Consider the following 20,632-nt stretch of genomic DNA (forward strand, 5'->3'; position numbering starts at 1 on the left):
TGAAAATGCAGCCTATAAAAATGCAATATAGGGAGAGATGGGCCCCAAGTTAACAGTCACTAATTAAACATGTTGCCCCTTCCTGGTTCTGGGGTTACAACAGACTGAATGTGATAAACAAACTTTGTTCCACAGCTTTGAAGTCTTCTTGCTAGTTTCCCCCAACTTAGACAAATTATACTATTTATAAAGTGCATAAATTGTAATTTAAGTTAAAAAAAAGCCTTGAAATTTTTATCAAAAGCATTCAAATTACTCTCTCCCCAGGTCAGCTAATGAGTTGTCAGGAGCTGGCCCCTTACTGTAGTGCACCTCCTGCAGACTAAGACAGTTAACTATGTTTTCATCAAAGGAAATGCTCATTAGTAGAGCTTTCAGAAACTGATTTGATTATAGTTTCACTTGTTAAAGTGAAATATTTTGAGCTCATTAGGATGATTATGATTCAAGGTCATCGTTTGAAGCTAGTCCTGTCAATATAAGATAAATGGGCCCTCATCTTTTTCCCTTCTTTCCGTCTGTGCTTTTTAAACTCTTCTGTGTAAAAGTTCCATAGCCATAATTAATTTTTAGTTCTTCTGTTACAAAGCTGCTTTAAAAAAAGAACAAAGATTTTGGCTACCAAAAGGGCCTTGAAGAACTATTAAGAGGAGGAGGAGGAGGCTATCTTGTTTTAGAAAAATCAGAGAAAAACCTTGAAAAGTTCAGCTTTTGAAATCCAGCTATTTTCTCCTTGACCTTTCCAAAGTTTCTAAAAGGTACTTTGTACATAATTTTGAATGTACCTTTTCATCTCAAAAGTATAAAACTAAACTGAAAACCACCCAAGAACTACCAGTGGCTTAATTAAACATCTTTTCTTTTATGGCACAAGATGAAGTTAACACCTTTTTAAGTTCTTTTTTTTTTTTTTTCTAAACCCAGCACTTAAATCTCCGAATGTTAAAGAGCCATTAGACATGAAAAGGAGTGAAGTTAACTTCTATCAGCCAGTCATTTTAACGTGAGTTTGCCCCTTGAACTTCATTGGTCAAATATTACCTTTTCCTTTAACATTAAGGAAAGTACTTACTGTTTTTAACATCTGTATGTTATATTTTGAAAAAAAAATGTTTTGATCTTTAAGATGATTGAACCTCCAAACCCTTCACTTTAATCTTATGCTGAAGTTGAGCAGTGGATGATAGATAGGAAGTTACAATAAACTATTGAACTTTCTAGTTAATAATTCACTATTTTTTCTCACTCTGTAGATAATGGATGGTTAAAACATCTTTCAAAAAAACTAATAAATCTTTATATGACTTATTCTAAATCCATGATTTTAGCATTTAAGGTATTGTTTACTAAACAAAAAAGCTAATGCCCAAACATGCAACTCTATAAAACTGCATCAAAGGTTTGTCAATAAATAATTCTTTTAGAACAGACATGAACAGTGTCCCTTGAAGCAATTAATTTTTATTCTCACATGAACCTAAAGGCTTCTTTGACTATAACATTTATAATTACAAAATTAAGTTTGAGTCTTTGGGATGCTTGCATGAATTTTACTTAAGTACTAAATTAATCTTGGTTTATTTTTAAACAAAACAAAACCAAAACTAAAGCACACAGCATGGAGACTGTGATGAAGGAAGGGCATTTACTTCAGTGGAGTTATGGTGCCAGGGATTTTGGTCCAATATGCGGAAGACAGCATGGAGCACCTATGGTAAAGTCATAAAGTGCTTAATTCAAATCACTTTCCAAAATTGCTTGTGAGACTACTCAGTTGATATCTACCTTTCTTCCTTATCCTCACTTTCGATTGTCACATCAGACTATTTCCTAATTAGACCTATCACAATCTGTAATAATTTTATTTGTTTGTTTACTTATCAATTTCTTTCAATTAGAATTTCAACTCCCTGTGGGGAGAAAAATTTTCTCTTGGTCACTGATAAATCTCCATTGCTCATCATCATGTATATTCAAAGTGGGCACTCAGATGCAGTTGTTAAATGTATAAATAAATAAAGCCACAAATGAATTATATCTCATTCATTCTTTGTACCTTGGGTATTCTTTGCATCTTGCATTAAAATTAATCTCCTTGAGCTGATGGACTCAATTGGTGTCTGATTTAAGTACTACAGGCAAGGCATGATGAAAGCTTGTACAAAGATAGGAATAATGGGACTGCATAAGAGAGGGATATGCAAAAGATAATTAAGAAGGAACATCAACAAATCTTTAGAAACTATTGACTGGCAGCTAAGGGAAGAGGAAAGAGAAAAAATTGAGCCCTTGTTTTCTACCTTAGAATGCTGGAAGGAAAATAATCCACTGACCAGAATCTTGAAGGACAAGCTAAAAGTACATTGATGGAGGTTGACAGTCACATAAGAGAATTTGTCCTATTTTAGACATACAGGATTGAGTTTGAGATGTTTCTGGAATTCTAAGCAGAGGTTTCACTTTGTAATACAGTGCTGGAACTCTCAAACCTGCCCTAAAATATAAAGTATCCGAGGAAAAAGACAGAATATTGAATTCTGGGAAGATAAAACCCTGTAGTAAAGGAGGGAGGAAATACAAGAGGAAAAAAAGAGAATGGCAAATATGGGGGAAAAACCTCATATTTATTACAAGAACTATCTCTGGCACCATTTTGAAGAAGCTGATGTGTCTTTGAAACTGTTCCATCTAATTTTTAACATTTCTATTTTATGTATTATAACGTTTGGTCTAAGACAATTTCTTTGTGAGACAATAAGTCTCCCTCTCCCCCCAAACACACACCCCTTCTCTCTCTGGCCTTTTAGCAGAACTTCCTGATTCCCAGACAATCTCTGCTTCATCTCTTATATAACCAAAGTCACATGAGTGTATTTCAATTCTCTCCACTAGTTGCTTGTGCAGCAGTCATATTCCCATTCAACACCCTATTCTAATATATATGATGGGTGCAGAAATAGAATATTGGGGTCCAGCTATAATTGTAAGAACTATTAACCATGCTCTGTTAACCGTGATTGTTTCGTTCTGATTAAAGAAGGCACATTCTAACCTGGCTGGGAGTTGCATGTCGGCCCTTGGGAGCTACCTGGAAATGCAGCCCATCCTCCCCATCTGGGAGCTATTATCATGGAAAGATTAACAACTTTGTTGTAGAAATGAGAGCTGCTAGTCCTTTGAAGACCAGTCCTTTACATACCCACAGGCCTTTGCAAATCTCCAGCCTGCATTACCTGTAAACTGTCCATTTGCCGTATCTTTTTGCCTACTTCCCATGTAATCTTTGTCCTTCTACCCAATATAAGCAGCTGGCTTATGGTGGGCTGCAGAGCAGGTTTTTGTGGATGACTTGCTGTTCTTCCATACTGCCGGCAGTATTGGAATAAACACTCATACTGGTATATGATTCAACCCTGTCTCTGCTTAATTGGCTCAAGTAGTAACAGGCAGCACGGACCCATTGATTGTCCAGTTATACTTACACAACCATTTTCTATAGGTATGAATTTAAAAAATTAGTAAGAGCATCCAGTAAATGTTAGAGTGATGGCACTAGAAAAAGTTCCTTGGCTAGGATACTTAAATTGCCACAGTCCAAAGCCAGCTTTGTACCCAAGTGGGTATATATCTTAGATATAGCCTCTCATAATAAAGATCATTTGATTGAGACATATGTTCAAAATATTAATAGCATATATCTTTAATGCAAGTGTGAATACTTGTGCTGGGATAGCCAGCATATTTTCTTACTGTACTTAAACTTGCATTGAAATCTAAATCACTGTTAAAAGATGGGCAACTGTGGAATCAGACTAAGGCGATTTTTAGATTATAGAATGTTAAATTTCATTAGGTTACTGAAGCTCAGTGCATCCTATTCCCAATGTTATAATTTGCCTTAGATTTCTAATTGTTACACTGTCAAAATTCTATGAATAAAAATGGAAAATATCTGTCTAGATCAGCCGTGGGCAAACTACGGCCCGCGGGCCGGATCCGGCCCATTTGAAATGAATAAAACTAAAAAAAAAAAAAAGACCGTACCCTTTTATGTAATGATGTTTACTTTGAATTTATATTAGTTCACACAAACACTCCATCCATGCTTTTGTTCCGGCCCTCCGGTCCAGTTTAAGAACCCATTGTGGCCCTCGAGTCAAAAAGTTTGCCCACCCCTGGTCTAGATCATGAAATTACAAGATGCAGAAGCCAGTCTCTTGTATGTGTTAGCTGCTATTGATACCTGCAGGCTGCAGCACAGTATTTAACAATGTTTCCTATATCTGCTTTTTGGTGCATACAATTGGCAATGAGCCATGACTCCCCTTTACTCATAGGCCCTGAAAGCTAATCTTAACTTAGTACTAACTTTTGCTTTTCTCCAGAATGTGAAAAACACAAGAGGAGCTTAAAAGGTAAGTTTCAAGCAAAGAGCATTTCTCCCTCAATGAATAGAACAAAATTTATGAAAAGGGGAAGAAGTATCAAATGACTCATAAGCCCAGCAGCCTTTATTGTGTGTTCAATGTGAACAGTTGTGTTAGAGATCACACTGGGGCCATGTTAAGAAGATTCTAATGCATTTCTCTTGAAGTCCTACACACCAGAATACAACAGAAGGAAAACACAAAAGAAGGAAAATTAAAATGTGTATAGATTTTATATCCTGAACAATGTAATTATTACTAGTTCACCAGACCTAAATTCCAAGTATTCCAAGATTGTTTATTGATTTTCAAAGTCATATTTATGGTATGAATATTATTCTATGTTTGCTTGCTCAGTTGCATCCGATTATTCTTGACATTAGCCATTGAATTATAGTAACGGCTAAGGAGCTATAAATGGTGAATATAGATAACAAAATTATGTTCAGAGGGATCGTACATGAGTTTGAGCAAAGACTCTTTAAAATGATAAGCTGCTTGAGTAAGCTGTTTTGAAATAGCTCTTTGACAGTTTTGAGTTATTTCACATGTCTGTAAAATGTGTATCATCTAGTATCTTGACAGAGAGTAAGTGTTGCTACTCTTATTAACTGGTCTCCCCAACTAGCCTCAGAGAAGTGAAGACATTTTTATGTACAACAGGTATTGCCTTTGTGTCGTCAGGCTTTTCCCATGTTGCGTAGCCTCTGCATAACAGGCCAGTGTCAGGGCCTCCTGCTAAGGAAGGATGACACAGGCAGCCTCAGCACTGGGAGAAGGGAGTGGGGAGGGTCCAGTCTTATCCCCTGGTCTCTAGTACCTCAGCTCTCAATTCCTCTGTGAGAAGGTAGGGATAACCATTGGTCACTGTGGCTAAGAGCACATGCCCTTTTTTTTTTTTTTTGATTCTCCTCAGAGGTTCTGCCAATCTTCTGATCTTCTCATGTAATTTTACCCACATGATTTTTGTATTATGCTGTCAATCATTTTGTAGTATTTGTGGTGATCAATCTTTTCACACAAACTTATTAAAAAATCATTTACTTGATATCCACTCAACTTTTTAATTTTTTTCAAATTGTCTTATGAATTATCCATGTTATTTACTTAAATGGCCAAAAATGAAATAACAGCAACTGTAGACATTTTCTACAATAGTTTAAAATTGGTCTTGAAATCTTTAATTATTTAATAAATTGAAGCTAATCAAGCTAATGTTAAAATTGTGTTTATCTGGTTCCATAACTTTCAGGACATTTTTTTGGGGAAAAAAAAGTACTTAATACATGTTTGACATCATGGAGACAAACATTTCATTTGCCAACTGGAAATCTAGCATTATGTAAAACTAGAGGCCCAGTGCATGAAATTCATGCCCTGGAAATCTAGCATTATGTAAAACTAGAGGCTCAGTGCATGAAATTCATGCTTGGGGGTGGGGGTCCCTCAGCCCGGCCTGCACCCTCTCCAATCCGGGACCCCTTGGGGGGATCAGGCCTAAACCTGCAGTTGGACATCCCTCTTGCAATCCGGGACCGCTGGCTGCTAACCGCTCACCTGCCTGCCTGCCTGATTGCCCCTAACCACTCTGCCTGCCTGATCGCCCCTAACCCCTCTGCCTGCCTGCCTGATCACCCTTAACCACTCTGCATGCCTGCCTGATGCTCCTAACTGCTCCCCTGCCTGCCTGATCACCCCTAACTGCCTCTGCCTGCCTGCCTGCCTGCCTGATCGCCCCTAACTGCTCTCTGCCTGCTGGCCTGATCACCCAGGACTGCTTGCCTGCCAGCCTGATTGCCCCTAAATGCCCTCCTCTGCCGGCCTGATCACCCCTAACTGTCTCTGCCTTGGCCCCTGCCACCGTGGCTTTGTCCAGAAGGATGTCTGGAAGATGTCTGGTCTAATTACTCTTTTATTAGTATAGATAAAACCATTATTTCTTTACTACTAAATTTGTCAGCTCAGGCCTTAAACAAGTTAATGGTTCACAAATTCAAAATGCTAAATACCTCATCGAATAAACTCAAGTGAACTTGTAATGCAGCTCCTCAAAATATGAAAGTTATGAGCATTTGAATGCTTGCCACCTAGTGTTATGTAAAAGCATGTATAACTCACAGAGAAACCACTGAAATGAAGTCTTGGCAAATGCAAACATTATGATTTATTGCCTTTTTTTCTCTTGCCATATAAAATGAACATCCACCTCTCTTGCCTTCTACTTTTCAGCAAGATGTCAGCACTGGAATGCATTATAAATTCAGTATCCAGGAGAGGTGTCTAATTCTCTACTTCTTTTTGTTAAGATTTTGGGAACAGTGTATCTTCTTGCTTTAATTCTTCACTGTCAACAGGAGCTGTGTAAGAAACTCAAGATTCTGTAAATGTATATTGTCCCTCATTAGCCTCAACTTGAAGACAGTATCTCATTCTTTTGAGAAGGGTTCTCAAAGTCCCATTATTGAATTTGGGCTAATGAGGCCGCACTCTTGAATGAGAGCGGGCCAGGACTGCCTTATTCTCCTGCAGTCAGAGCCATGGCAGATGCCCTCTTAAGCCTAAGAGTAATTATTTTAATGACTAACCCATGTATTCCATTTTATATGCCCCTTTTGACAAAAAATACATTTGCAAGTTATTTTTAATCTTTTTTTTCTGTTTGCAAAATTTTACGCATTCCCAAATTCATAAGAGAGACTTTTTTTTTTTAGGAGTTATTTTACTTCCTTAGAATAAGTGAAAGAATTGCTAAATAAAAGCTATTAACAGTATGTGTAATGAGGATGAGAGTAATTTACTCAGGATTTTTTAATTTTATTTTAGATCTGATGTACCTATAGATGGTAGGTTGCAGGGGAAAAAAGATTTACAAATGCACCAATGAAAGCAAACATGATCCTCTCCCTTATTTTAATAATTTAGTAAGGAAAGTCCTTTTCTATATTGTCTGACCTAGAATCTAGAAACTCAGATACAAAGGCAAATCCTTTAGGTTGAGACCTGATATAACAAAGAAAAATGTAATTTGTTTTAAACTTTTTCCAGTTTTGTTGAGATATAATTAACATATAACATAATATTTGTTTTAAGTATACAACATAGTGGTTTTTAAAAATATATATACATTTATATTTATTGATTTCAGAGAGGAAGGGAGAGAAAGAGATAGAAACATCAATGATAAGAGAGAATCATTAATCAGCTGCTTTTTGCATGCCCCCTACTGGGAATTGAGCCCACAACCTGGTCATGTGCCCTAACCTGGAATCAAACAGTGACCTCCTGGTTCATAGGCCGATGCTTAACCATTGAGCAACACCAGCCAGACATACAACATAGTGTTTTAATATGTGCACATATTGCAAAATGATTACCACAATAAGTTTAGTCGACCTCCATCATCTCACATAGTTACAATGTTTTTTTTGTGTGTGATGAGATCTTTTAAGATCTACTCTCTTAGCAACTTTCAAATGTACTGATTAACTATAGTCATGATGCTGTACATTACAACCCATGACTTACTTAGCTTATAACTGAAAGTTTGTACCTTTGACCCTCTTCATCCATTTAACCCACCCACCCCCAGCCTTAGACAACCATCAACTGTTTTCTGTATCTATGAGTTTGATTTTTTTAGATGTCACATATAAGTAAGATCATACAGTATTTTTCATTCTCTGTCTCACATTTCACATAGTATAATGCCCTCAAGGTCCACCCATGATGCCACAATGGCAGAATTTCTTTATTTTTATAGCTGAATAATATTTCATTGTATATATCCACCACATTTTCTTTATCCATTCATTCATCAATGGAAACTTAGGTTGTTCTCATGTTTTGGTTATTGTAAATAATGCTGCAATAAATATGAGAGTGCAGTTATTTCTTTGAGATAGTGATTGTGGTTTTTGTTTGTTTAGGATATATACCCAGAATGGGATTGCTGGATTACATTCTAGTATTATTTTTAATTTTTTGAAGAAATTTCATATTGTTTTCCATAGTTTCTGTACTAATTTGCATTCCCATTAACAGTATGCCAGGGTTCCCTTTCCTCCATATCCTTGCTAGCATGTATCTCTTGTCTTTTTATAATAGACATTCTAACAGTTCTCATCTCACTGTGGTTTTGATTTGCATTTCTACGATGATTAGTGATGTTGAGCACTTTTCCATATTGGCCATTTATATGTCTTTATTGGAAAAATATCTATTTATTCTCTCTACCCATTTTTAAATTTGGATTGTTTATTTATTTGCTATTGATTTTTATTAGTTCTTTATGTATTTTAGATATTAACTCCCTATTAGACACATGATTTTCCAATATTTTCTCTCATTCAGTAGGTTGCCTTTTCATTTTGTTGATGGTTTACTTTGCTGTATAGATGCTTTTTAATTTGATTTAATCCCAATTATTTATTTTGCTTTTTTTTGTCTTTGATTTGGTGCCAAATCCAAAAAAATCATTACCATGACTTATATCAAGAAGCTTACCTCCTAGATTTTCTTCTAGGAATTTTATGGTTTCAGGTTTTATATTCAAGTAATGAATCCATTTGGAGTTGATTTTAGTATAGGGTATAAGACAGAGGTCCAAGTTTATTCTTTTGCATGTGCTGTCCAGTTTTTCTAACACCATTTATTGAAGACTATCCTTTTACCATTGTATATTTTTGGCGCATTTGTCATTAATTAATTGAACATATATACTGTGTTTATTTCTGGGCACTTGACTCTGTTCCATTAATCTATGTGTCTGTTATTATGCCATTACCGTGCTATTTTTAATACTATGGCTTTGTAATATAGTTGAAATCACAGAGTATAATTCCTCCAGCTTTGTTCTTTCACAATGTTGCTTTAACTATTTGGAGTCCTTGATGGCTTGGGGTCTTTTGTAGTATATTTTCACAAATAGGTTAACACAACTCAAAATACAGTAAGACCTATGCATCCAAATGAACACACAGTCATGTACACTCACCATTTCTAAAACATGGACATATTTACCTATTAGATGGCACTCAATTATATTATTTTAGTCTCCTCTGATGGCATAAACTTGCCCTACAAATCAGACATTTTCTCCTCACCTGTAATAATTGCAGTTTCCTTTATCTTACCTAAACATTATTGTAAATAATGGTTATATGTGCAAATTGAACAGCACAAGATGGGTGAAATTGAAAAAAAAATGAATATCTTCCTATTTTCATCTGTGGTATAATATTATCTATATATATCTATATATCTATGTATATCAGTATCAGACATATTATTATTTTGATCTGACCAACTTCTGAGTATTTATCAACCCTTCCATTGACCTATTCACCTGTTCATCTAACCATCCACTTAATGGATATCTTTTACGTCTTTCCTCTAAATGACATTAAGCTACATACTAACTATAATTAATGATCTTTCCACGAATTTATGAGTCCCATGTAAAATTCTTTCCAATATGTCCTCTACAGAAGATTTTGTGACTCTCATCCTCCAAGTGTTAAACACTCAGCTCTTATCAATTACTTGTTTGTATTTCTTTTAAAGAATGCTATCCTTTCTCCACTCCCGCCCCCCAAATCCTCACTTGAGGGGTGGGGAGGAGAGAGGGAGAGAGAGAGAGAGAGAGAGAGATCAATGTGAGAGAAAAGCATCAATTGATTGCTTCCCATACACACCCTGATCAGGGATTGAACCCGCAACCTTTTTGGTGTATGGGATGATGCTCCAACCAACTGAGCACTCAGCTGGGCCAATTATTTGTTTTCACCAGGAGCCTGAAGAATGAGGGTAAGTATATGAGGCCTCTTTGATATCATCAGGATTTTATCTGAAGTTCAGTAATCTCTCTGCCTAGGCTGTTTAGCATTTTACCAATCTTGCTTACTTGTTCTCTTCTGTTTTCTAACACTCTTGGGGTATCTGTCCTATTAGACAGTCTATTTTCTCTATCTCATATTTTGTCCATACTATTTGTTGTCTCCTCTTGACTGCCAATTGTGTTATTATCTATAGCCCACTACCCATATGCTTCTCTTAAATACCTCTAACTTTCTAGAATTATTGACATTTCAGATATTCCACTCTGGTATTTACATAGGTGTTGCCAAGTTATCAACCTCCAATGCTTCTTGGAGAATGGCGTATCTGTTCTCTCTGTTACTTTGTTCTGAATATTCTTGGTTTTTCATGTCTCCCAATATCCAGTTCTCCTCTTTTATTTCAGAAGGGGATGGAATGAAGTGGACAAACAAAGCTTCACCTTCACAATGTACAGGAACAATAGTTCACTTCAAATGCCAGAAATTCGTTCATAAAATGACCCACTGGAATAGACACCGTATTCATTTTAAGTGATTCTCTGGGAAGCACTCTGACCTCCATTTATTTCACAATCTCCTCCTCTGTATCACTTAATCAGATAAATGTATTTATGTCTGGCTCTTTTATACCCTTGTATTTATTTAATCTTTCAGCAAATCATCTTGACTTTTCCTTTGAAATATTTTCAGAATTCAACTACTTCTTACCACCCCCATATAATACTGTCTCACTGATCCAAGTCAGTATCTTTTATCACCTGGACAAATGTATTAGGCTTCTAACTGCTCTCTCTGCCCATATCCTTCCCTCTCTACTATCAGTTTTCTATGCAGCAGCTAGAGGGTTTTAACTTTTGTCAGATCAAGTGATTTCTCCAAAACTCCCCATCTCACTCAAATAAAATTCAAACTACTCGTTATGGCTTGCAAGTCTCTTGGTGACCCCAGCTACTTCAGTGACTATAATCCTTTACCCACTCTATAATAGACACAGTAGCCTCCTTGCTGCCCTCAAAACTGCCATCATGCTCCCCACTCAGAGCCTTATGGCTTCGTTCTGTAATGTTCTGTCTCAGATACTGATATGACTTGTTCCATGTTTTCTTCCATTCACTCTTTCACTCTTCACTTAGTTTTTACCTTATTAAAAAAAGGCATTCATTGGTACATTATAAAATACCATGCCTCATTATTTTTCACCCTTTTTTCTGCTTAATTTTTTTTTGAGTACTTATGGCCATATAGCATATTACACATGATTTGGTGACTCTTTGAACTCTTCCTTGCTCTTTATTTTTTGCAATGCAAACTTGTCAAAAATAATGACTGTCTTAGGCTGCTCAGACTACCAGATAAAATTCTATAGTTTAGATGGCTTAAACAGAAATTTATTATTAGGCAGTTCTGGAGGCTGGGACACGAAGATAAGGGTGCCAGCATGATTGGTTTGGATGAGGGCCCTCTTCCTGGCTTTCAGATAGCTACCTTCTTGCCTTGTGCTCACATGACCTTTCCTCAGTGAATGCATAGGGAATCAACAGAGAAAAAGAGAGGGAGGAAGGCAAGGAAAGAGGGAGGGTGAGAGAGAGAGCGAGAGCGAGAGAGAGACAGAGAGAGAGAGAATTTTCTCACTTCCTCTTCTTAGCAGATCACTGGTCCTATCAGATTAGGACCCTACCCTTATGGCATAATTTAACTTTAATTCCTATCTCCAAACACAGTCATTTTGAGGGTTGGATCTTCAACTGTAAAGCTGGTGGTGGGGAGAATGCTTCAGCCAACAGCAGAAACTTTATTGAATTATGGACTGATTGAATAAATGGAATAATTTTTTCATGGAAATCTTGCCTTATATGTAAATCAGAGAATGTGGTTGGACACCTCTATAATACATGCAAGCGTTCTGGACACTTAGGAACTCTTTGAACTTTCTATAATATCTAAGAATCTTTCACTTTTTCTATGAGCTTTCTATAACATTTAAGTGTATATGGCTCATTTATGTGAGAACTTACACATATACACATACACATGACTCTGTGGGTGGAGTGTTGCCTGCTCCATATGCCAGCATTTTTAAGTCTTAGCTACAGCCCAGACAATGCTTTCTTTTATTCACACTATGTAAAACTTTATAGCTTCTTTCAAAGTTCTGTACCATCCTAAGCAGTTGTAGGGAAGGAAAAGACATTATTTTTAATTGGAACTAAACCAAGTACTTTTCCAGAGCCGGAGACTTTATTTTCACAAATGGTATCAATCAAGAATGTGAGAAACAATATAAACAACCTATATTTAAGGTGGCTTGTATGTTTTTAATTATGTGGTACCCATTCAGCTTCCAAAGTTGCTTCTACCTTACCACTCATCTGTTCAATACTCTTATCACAGAATTCTTCCTGATTTTGGGACAAGTCTCTTGGGGATTCATGTGATTCAGGGGCTAGCAAATGGCCTCTTGCTTAAAAGCAATCTTGAGTGGTTACAATTCATTTATATGAGTAGGTCATTATATGTTTCCCTAAATTGGGGTCCCAAATCAGGAATAGAAGAGCTGGTCCTCAGCCACTCTTTAGGGAAGAATTTGATCTTCAAAGGGGCCCTGGGCAAGGACAGTAATTATTACATTGTTTTTTGATGGTTGAATGGAAGGTTTTAAAATTGATGTAAACTGCTCCTCCCACTGCCCTATGCTGTCATCTTGGATTCTGCCCTCACATCCACCACCTGGATGAGTATACATAGTCCTTCCAGAGTCCGACCTGCTCTGAAAACAAGAGTTCACTAATGGGGAGAGTTGATCATTCCATGTGATTTCCAATCAAGTTTTCAGGCGAATTTAAGTTTTCAAACCAAAATGTGGATTCAACAATAACAGAATGATGGGAATCACTGATTTTCAAAGAATTTCAAAAGACATGCTCTCTTCCCAAAGTTGGGTGGTACTCTCTCTAGTTGATGTTCTTTGAAGTTCCCTGGAAAATTCTGATTGTTCACCAGTTGCTAAAGTTCTTTAGTTATTATTTTGTTTCCCCCTCTTGTTCTCAAAAGTGGCTTGCCCCCTGCCTCTCTCACATTAGATTCTCTCACTGGAACACTATCTACCATACTTACTTTTTTGCTGTCTAAAAAATAAATGGAAGTACTTAATTAAGGGTGAGCCTAGCCTGACTTCTTTTCAGATGTGACACTTTTCTCTAAGGCTTTCTGGGCAGGATATTTTATTTTTTCTGACAGGTTTTAGGAAATTTAGCATCTGTGGTTCTCAATTTATCCATTTTAAACTCCTATTTAAATATTTCCATAAATCTGCCACATTTAAGGAGGCCCTGCCTTCCCAGGCTCATGGATGATTTCTGGAACAGTCACACAGGCTTTTCATTAACCATTTCATTCCTTCCCCACATACCTTTTTTTAGCATCTCATCGGCATGTTTTAGCTAGAATGCCAGGTCTCCTCCTAAGGGATTGACATCAATGAGAGAGAATCACTGATCAGCTGCCTCCTACACGCCCCATACTAGGGATTGAGCACACAACCCGGGCATGTGCCATGACGGGGAATTGAACCATGACTTCTTGGTTCATAGGTCGATGCTCAACCACTGAGCTACATTGGCCGGGCAGAGCTACATTGTATTTCATTCCAATTGCGAACTCAACAAGAAACCAGAATCAGTGACCAGTATCATCCTCACGTGCTCAGTTCTCTTATTCTGACCCTGCTTCTGTGTTGTCCAAATAGTCTGGTCTCCTGAACTGCACATGCCTCGAGTGTTTTCATCATTGTTTATGAGGCCTCACTTTGAAAAAGTAGGCCTTGACTGCCTTACCTTTATCATGAGCAGCATAAGAACATATTTAGGGGCATATAGGTGTGCTATTTATTCGGAAAAAAACTGTGTAAAGGAGGCACTTAGTACATACTTATTGATATATTGCAGGGTGTGTAGCTGTGGGCATGACTTGGGCTTGCATCAAACAGAAGAACTTGATAAGGGAAGACCTTTCTCATCTCTATTGTATGGGAGCCTTATACCACAGCTCAGAACAAAAGATAAAATAAAGACAAATCCAAGAACCTAAAACAACTCATTATAGAACCATTTAGTGTGGGGGCAAATAATTCTTTAAACTTTAATAACCCTTTGGTAAGACAATTAAATATTCATAATTATCATCCTGAGCTACTTTTATTGCATACATTGTTTTGATATTAAAATATTAATGTGGAAAAATGAAAGTAAATCCCTAAGAGACTTCCATGTATAATGATTAGAATTTAAACATGATGAATGTGGAATTTAAAAACGATGAATGTGTAAAATTCAGTTATCTAGAAGCTGCATTTCTGTAGAATACCTGATTTCCTAATGCTACTAACTGGGTGAGATATTATTAGCTAACTTTTATTATGTGCTAGTCATAACATAGAATATAATTGATGCTTGCTTGCTCATGAAAATTATTATGACATCAGTGATGAAAGGTGAAGTTAACATATTGAGTGAAGCAGAGGGGAGACACCAAATCAGGAAACATTTGAATGCCTGGTTGATGTTGTCCCTGAGACCCAACTTTATCTCTGAACTTCCTATCATTTATAATAAGAAAAATATTCTATATATTTGCCCACATAGCACTTACCATATCTGGTGCTTTTTATTCCTTCTTGTAGATGCATATTTCCAACAGGTATCATTTTCTTTCTGCCTAAAAGACTATCCTTAATATTTTTTTGTAGTGAATGTTTTCTAGTGATACATTCTTGCAGCTTTAGTACATCTTTATTTTTAAATGTTAAATTTTTCTTTATTTTAAAAATGTACTGAGGTGAAATTTATATTAAAATAATCAATTAAAAGTAAATAATTCAGTGGCATTTGGTATATTCATAAATCACCATCTCTATCTAGTTTAAAAAATATTTCTATCACTCCAAAGTAAAATCCCTTCTTCATTAAGCAGTAACTCTCCATTCCTCCCCTCACTCTACCCAGCCTCTGGGACTCTCTACCCTACACTCCGTTTCTATGAACTTGCCTATCCTAGATATTTTATAGGAGTGGAATCATATTTGTCCTTTTGCGTCTTGCTTCTTTCACTTAGCATAGTATTTTAGAGGTTTATCCAGGTATTATATTTTATTCTCTTTTTATGGGTAAATAATATTCACTCATGTACATACCAAGTTTGTTTAGCTCTTGATTCATTGATGGACATTTGGGATATTTCCACCTTTGGCTATGGAAAACAGTGCTGCTATGAACACGTGTATAGAAAAAAATAGTTACTCAAACAAGTGCGTGTGCATGCATGATCACAGCTGCAATGTCCTCAATAGCCAAATGATGGAAATTATTTCTTCATATTTTTTGTGCATGGGGTTTTTTGAACATCTTAAATTTCTGCATGTGTAATTTGTATCAAATTTGAAAATTTTCAAAGCTTTTTTTTTCCTCCCCCTCCTTCAAAGAATCCTGTTACAAGTTTATTTGGTTGTCTGGTATTGCCCTACAGCTCGCTGATAATCTTTTCTTTTTTGTATGTTTGTTTCTTTTTAGAGAGAGATAGAAATATCAATGATGAGAGAGGATCATTGATCAGCTGCCTCCTGCACACCCCGCACTGGGGATCAAGCCCAAAACCCGGGCATGTGCCCTGACCGGGAATCAAACCATGACCTCTGGTTCATAGATCGACGCTCAACCACTAAGCCATGCCGGCTGGGCTTGTTTCATTTTTTTAACTTCCTTTTTTCTCTGTGTTTGAGTTTGCTGTCTTCAATTTCACTAATCTTTTCTCCTCCAATGTCTAACTTACCATCAACCCTCACCAGTGTATTCTTCATCACAACATTATAGTGATTTACATCCTTTATATAACTATTTAAGTTTTGAACAAATGGAATATAGTTATAATAAATATTCTAATAGCCTTGTCTGCTCATTTTAATATCTGAGTCAGTTCTAGTTCAGTTCTGATTAATTTTTGCCTTCATAATGGATCATATTCTCCTACTTCTTTGCAAGTCTAAAAATCTTTGATAGGATGCCAGTCATTGTGACTGTTACCTTATGCAGATGGATATTTTTGTATCTTTTTATGTATTTTTGAACTTTGGTTTGGGACTTTCTTAAGGTAATTGGATATAGTTGATCCGTTGGGGTCTTGCTTTTAAGATCTATTTGGTGGGATCAGAGCAGCACTTAGGTCTAGGCCCAAATAGTCCTCACTACTGTGACACATCTCTGGGTGCTCTAATCAGTGCCCCATGACTCATGAGAAGTTTCATTTTAGCTGATTGGAACAGGCCCTATTCCTGGCCCTGTGTGAGGGACAGGCGCTGTCTGATCTAATTATCTCACATATTTCTTTCCCAACCTTGGATAGTTTTCTCACATACTTGTACCAATCAGTACTTTGCTGAATAGAATGACAGATACTCCACCAGTCTCTAGACTTTTTTCTCTCCAGTATTCTGTTCTGCACACCCTAGATAGTCCTAGACTATCAATTCTTCAATGTAGGGAGTATGTTGGCTATGCCTTAGGTCCCTCTGACTGCAATGAAACTAGAAATCTTGTCAAGACAATGACCTGGAGCAGTCATAAGACTTACCTCATTAGTTTTCGATCTCAGAAATAATTATCTTCAGTTGTCTGATACCCATTGCCTTGAAAACTATTATTTTCTATATATACATTCAGTATAATTTTATTGTTTGTTTGCTTATATGCAGGGCATTAAATCTAATTTCTGTTACTTAATTTTGGCCAGCAATGGATGTTATTTCTCACCAGTTAGTTACTGAAATCATTGCTTAATTCTCTGAACCATTCTAGTTTCCATTGAAGGAATTTCTTTCTTGTGTAAGCTAATGTAACTTAGGTTTCTCTAAAAATCATGTTTAAAAAACAGGCAGTGATCAAGTAACATACAGTAATTATTAAACCATAAAGACATAGACAGAATATAATTAATTGGATTAAGAAGTAATTGTTTAAAATCTTTAGTGTTGTTGTTGTTGTTGTTTTTTGTTTGTTTGTTTTTTTGGGTTTTTTTTTGTAATGGTAGACCCAGTTTGTGTTAAAGGCCTGATGAAACAGAAAAAATTTTCTTGTATTTACATAGCTCTGGAGGAAAACCTGGTATTATAAAATCCTCAGACACAGAGAAAATGTCCCCCTTGATTTCTGTGTTATAATTGATAAAATCCTTTGCTGCTTCTAACACATATAACTGTGAACTAAACGCTTCATAAAAGGTAGAAGCAACATACAATGTAGGTTATTTAAGACTTCAGACACTATTACTATGATTATTGCCTGCCTGCTTGTACCCTAAGACTTTTTAGACTTAAAACTAAAGTAAAGTTTGATAAATTGTAGACAGTGGTTCAGAAATATCTCAGTATTTAATCATTGCAGGTCCCATTTATTCCCTCTTGTCTGTACACGAATCATCAACTCTTTTGGGAAGTGTTTTGTGGGGCAAATGCTACAGGCTTTTCTGGGCTATTTGGCACAACTGTGTGAGAAATTATAACTGACCTCATAGCGTGAAGCATCAGTAACTTAACAGATTGACAGGACTGGGACCAAGTGCACAAAAATCCGTGAGATGTAAAGGCTGTTTAGGTAGCTTTCAAGCTGTCTGACATTTTTTGACCCATGTCACTATTTATTTTTCTGTAATGATTTGGTCATAGAACTATGTGTTAGCAGGAAATTCCCCTGGGTAGTTTAAACATAGGAAAAAACGGTTAATTTTACTACCAGGTCTTTAACAAGATGTTTTTGCCACCTAGTATTTAAAAGGTAGACTGGAAGCTAAGGTTGGATAGAAAAATGACAAACAGTGGTCTGTCTCCTGGCTGAAGAATATCTTCACAGTTCACAGAAATGTTCCTCTGTCTGAAATTAGAACTTGGGCTATGAGAATAGAAAATTCTCTGAATTTTTGAGAAGAGGAAAAGTAAAAAACAGTAAGAGAAATAACATGAGTCCAAAATGTATTTATGGACTAAAAACTTTGATTCCTTATAACAGTAACTTTTTAGTAATAAAATTGAACAATTAATAATTAAAATATGTAATAGAAGGAAAAAAATGACCAGAGACCTGCTTACTAAATAATAACATGAGCAATTGCTTTGTCCATGCTTGTAGGAGCCATCCTAGTAGTCAATTAGCAGTATTTTTGGAGTCTTTGTCAGGGTGTTAAGTATTTTATTTTTGCCATATGCTTCTAATTTATGCTCACACATATCCAATTTTATGCATTAAACTTTTTGATTGAGCACTTTTGAAATCTACTCCTCTCCTACTCCTCTGGCTCCTGAAGCCCATGCCCATTCGGTACCCCTGCTCAGATTGAATCTCTTTCTTATCTTCTCAGTCCCAGATGTCTTTACTAAGTCATGTTGTAGGCCTAGTGACTAGATGGGGTGAATTCTAGGTTGTGTGTGTGTGTGTGTGTGTGTGTGTGTAACATGTTATTTTGAGGCAGAGAGGCCTCTGTATTTTTTTAAGCAAAGGGGGATTTTAACTCTTAATATTGAGGGGTGGATAACTTCTGCAGGCCAAGAGATTTTAAAGGATTCTGAATATGCAACATTTTCAAGGGCATGTACCCAGATGTGTCTATCCAAAGTATCAAAATTCTGTTTATTTTCAATCCAGGGCCAGGATTTTGGCATAAAAGAGCTGCCTGTGTTGGGCTTTAACTTTTTCTGGAGCTAATCCAAGTCTATTCAGTCTTGGTCCTTGTCCTCAGTTTTCCATGTCTTCCTGCTACAGGTGATGAGGGCTTCTTTGTCAGCTACCAGAACAGCCCAATGGCTGCAAATACTTGTTTTTCAATTACTTGCTGAACGTCCATAATGTTCTAGTATCTTTTTCTAGGGTGTCAATGGTGTTTAACAATAGTTTCCATCCCCCATGCTTTTTAAACATGTGGTAAGATTGTGGTAGTTAGAGCACACCCCTCCACTGGTGTATCATTCCAACTTACCATCAATGATTGCTTTAATGATCACCTTGAGCCAGGGACTTTCTGTGTTTTACCTACCACCAGTAATGATATCTGTATTGACATATGGATAGTAAGTTATTTAGTTGCAAAACTATATCAGATAACTTTCTTTTTTTAGAATGTTCCTGGTACTAAAAATTGTAAAAGCAGATTCTAGGATGGAGTGTTTGTGTAGGATAATTATTACATAATAGTATCTGTGGGGAGAAAATAGCATCTGTGAAGGAAAAAAAGGGAGAGTAGGAAATAAGATTAGGAAAAAAAAAAGCCGAATTGCCATCTAAGCCCAACAAAGGCTGTGCCAACCCCATGAGAAGGTTTGGAACATTTCCTGTGAAGGTCTGATAAATGTTGCCCAAAATGTAGCTGGGGCAACATATCCTTTTTCAAAGTAGAGTATGGGCAGTACATGTCCATGTGTAACATAAAGATCAAATTATATTCTCATCTTATATATACACCTCACAATGTAACAAATTCTGGATGAATCAAATAACCAAGTCACTATCAATTTTTTACTTGGCCATTAAAAAATTCTTTATAGTCTTTCCTAATCTTAGCCTGTTCCCTCCTTGTATTAGCCTGATTTTATTTTACAAAATCAATATTCTCCTGTGTGTTATTCAGAATGTGTTCCATTCCAGTAGATTTTTTTCTGTTTATTTACTTTCTGACAGAAAATCTATACAGTAATAAAGTGTATCCTCCATATTTGAGTGCTGCTCTGCTTTCTCTGGGAAATAGAATTATTTTAATATGTATTTAGAGGGATTGGGAACATGTCAGCTTACCCCTGGTTTAATTGTATTTATTTAAGTATTTAGTTGTATAAAATTATTAATTCTACAACAAAAATAACACTAATACATAATTTGAAAATGAAATAATAAATATTTAAGTTGTTTTGAGTCACCAAATTTGGGGATGATTTATTATACAGCAGTAATAATACAGATTTATTTATTTATCTATCAATGTGTCTCGCTTGTTCAGTACTTTATTCCTGGCACCCACATAATATTCTGTAAAAGTAGGTCAGTTTGCCCTGGCTGGTGTGGCTCAGTTGGTTGGGTATTGTCCTATGCATCTAAAGGTCGCCATTGGGCTCCCAGTCAGGGCACATGCCCTTGTTGCAGCTCTATACCCAGTGGGGGAGAAGGGGTGTTCCGGAGGCAGTCTATTGATGATTCTCTCTTGTCAATGTTTCTCTCTGCTCTGTCAAATCAATAAAAACATATTAAAAAAACACCTTTCTGCCGAAACCGGTTTGGCTCAGTGGATAGAGCGTCGGCCTGCGGACTGAAGGGTCCCAGGTTCGATTCCGGTCAAGGG

The sequence above is a fragment of the Myotis brandtii genome, unplaced genomic scaffold, assembly GCF_000412655.1.
Source record: "Myotis brandtii unplaced genomic scaffold, ASM41265v1 scaffold16, whole genome shotgun sequence".
Classification (NCBI taxonomy): Eukaryota; Metazoa; Chordata; class Mammalia; order Chiroptera; family Vespertilionidae; genus Myotis; species Myotis brandtii.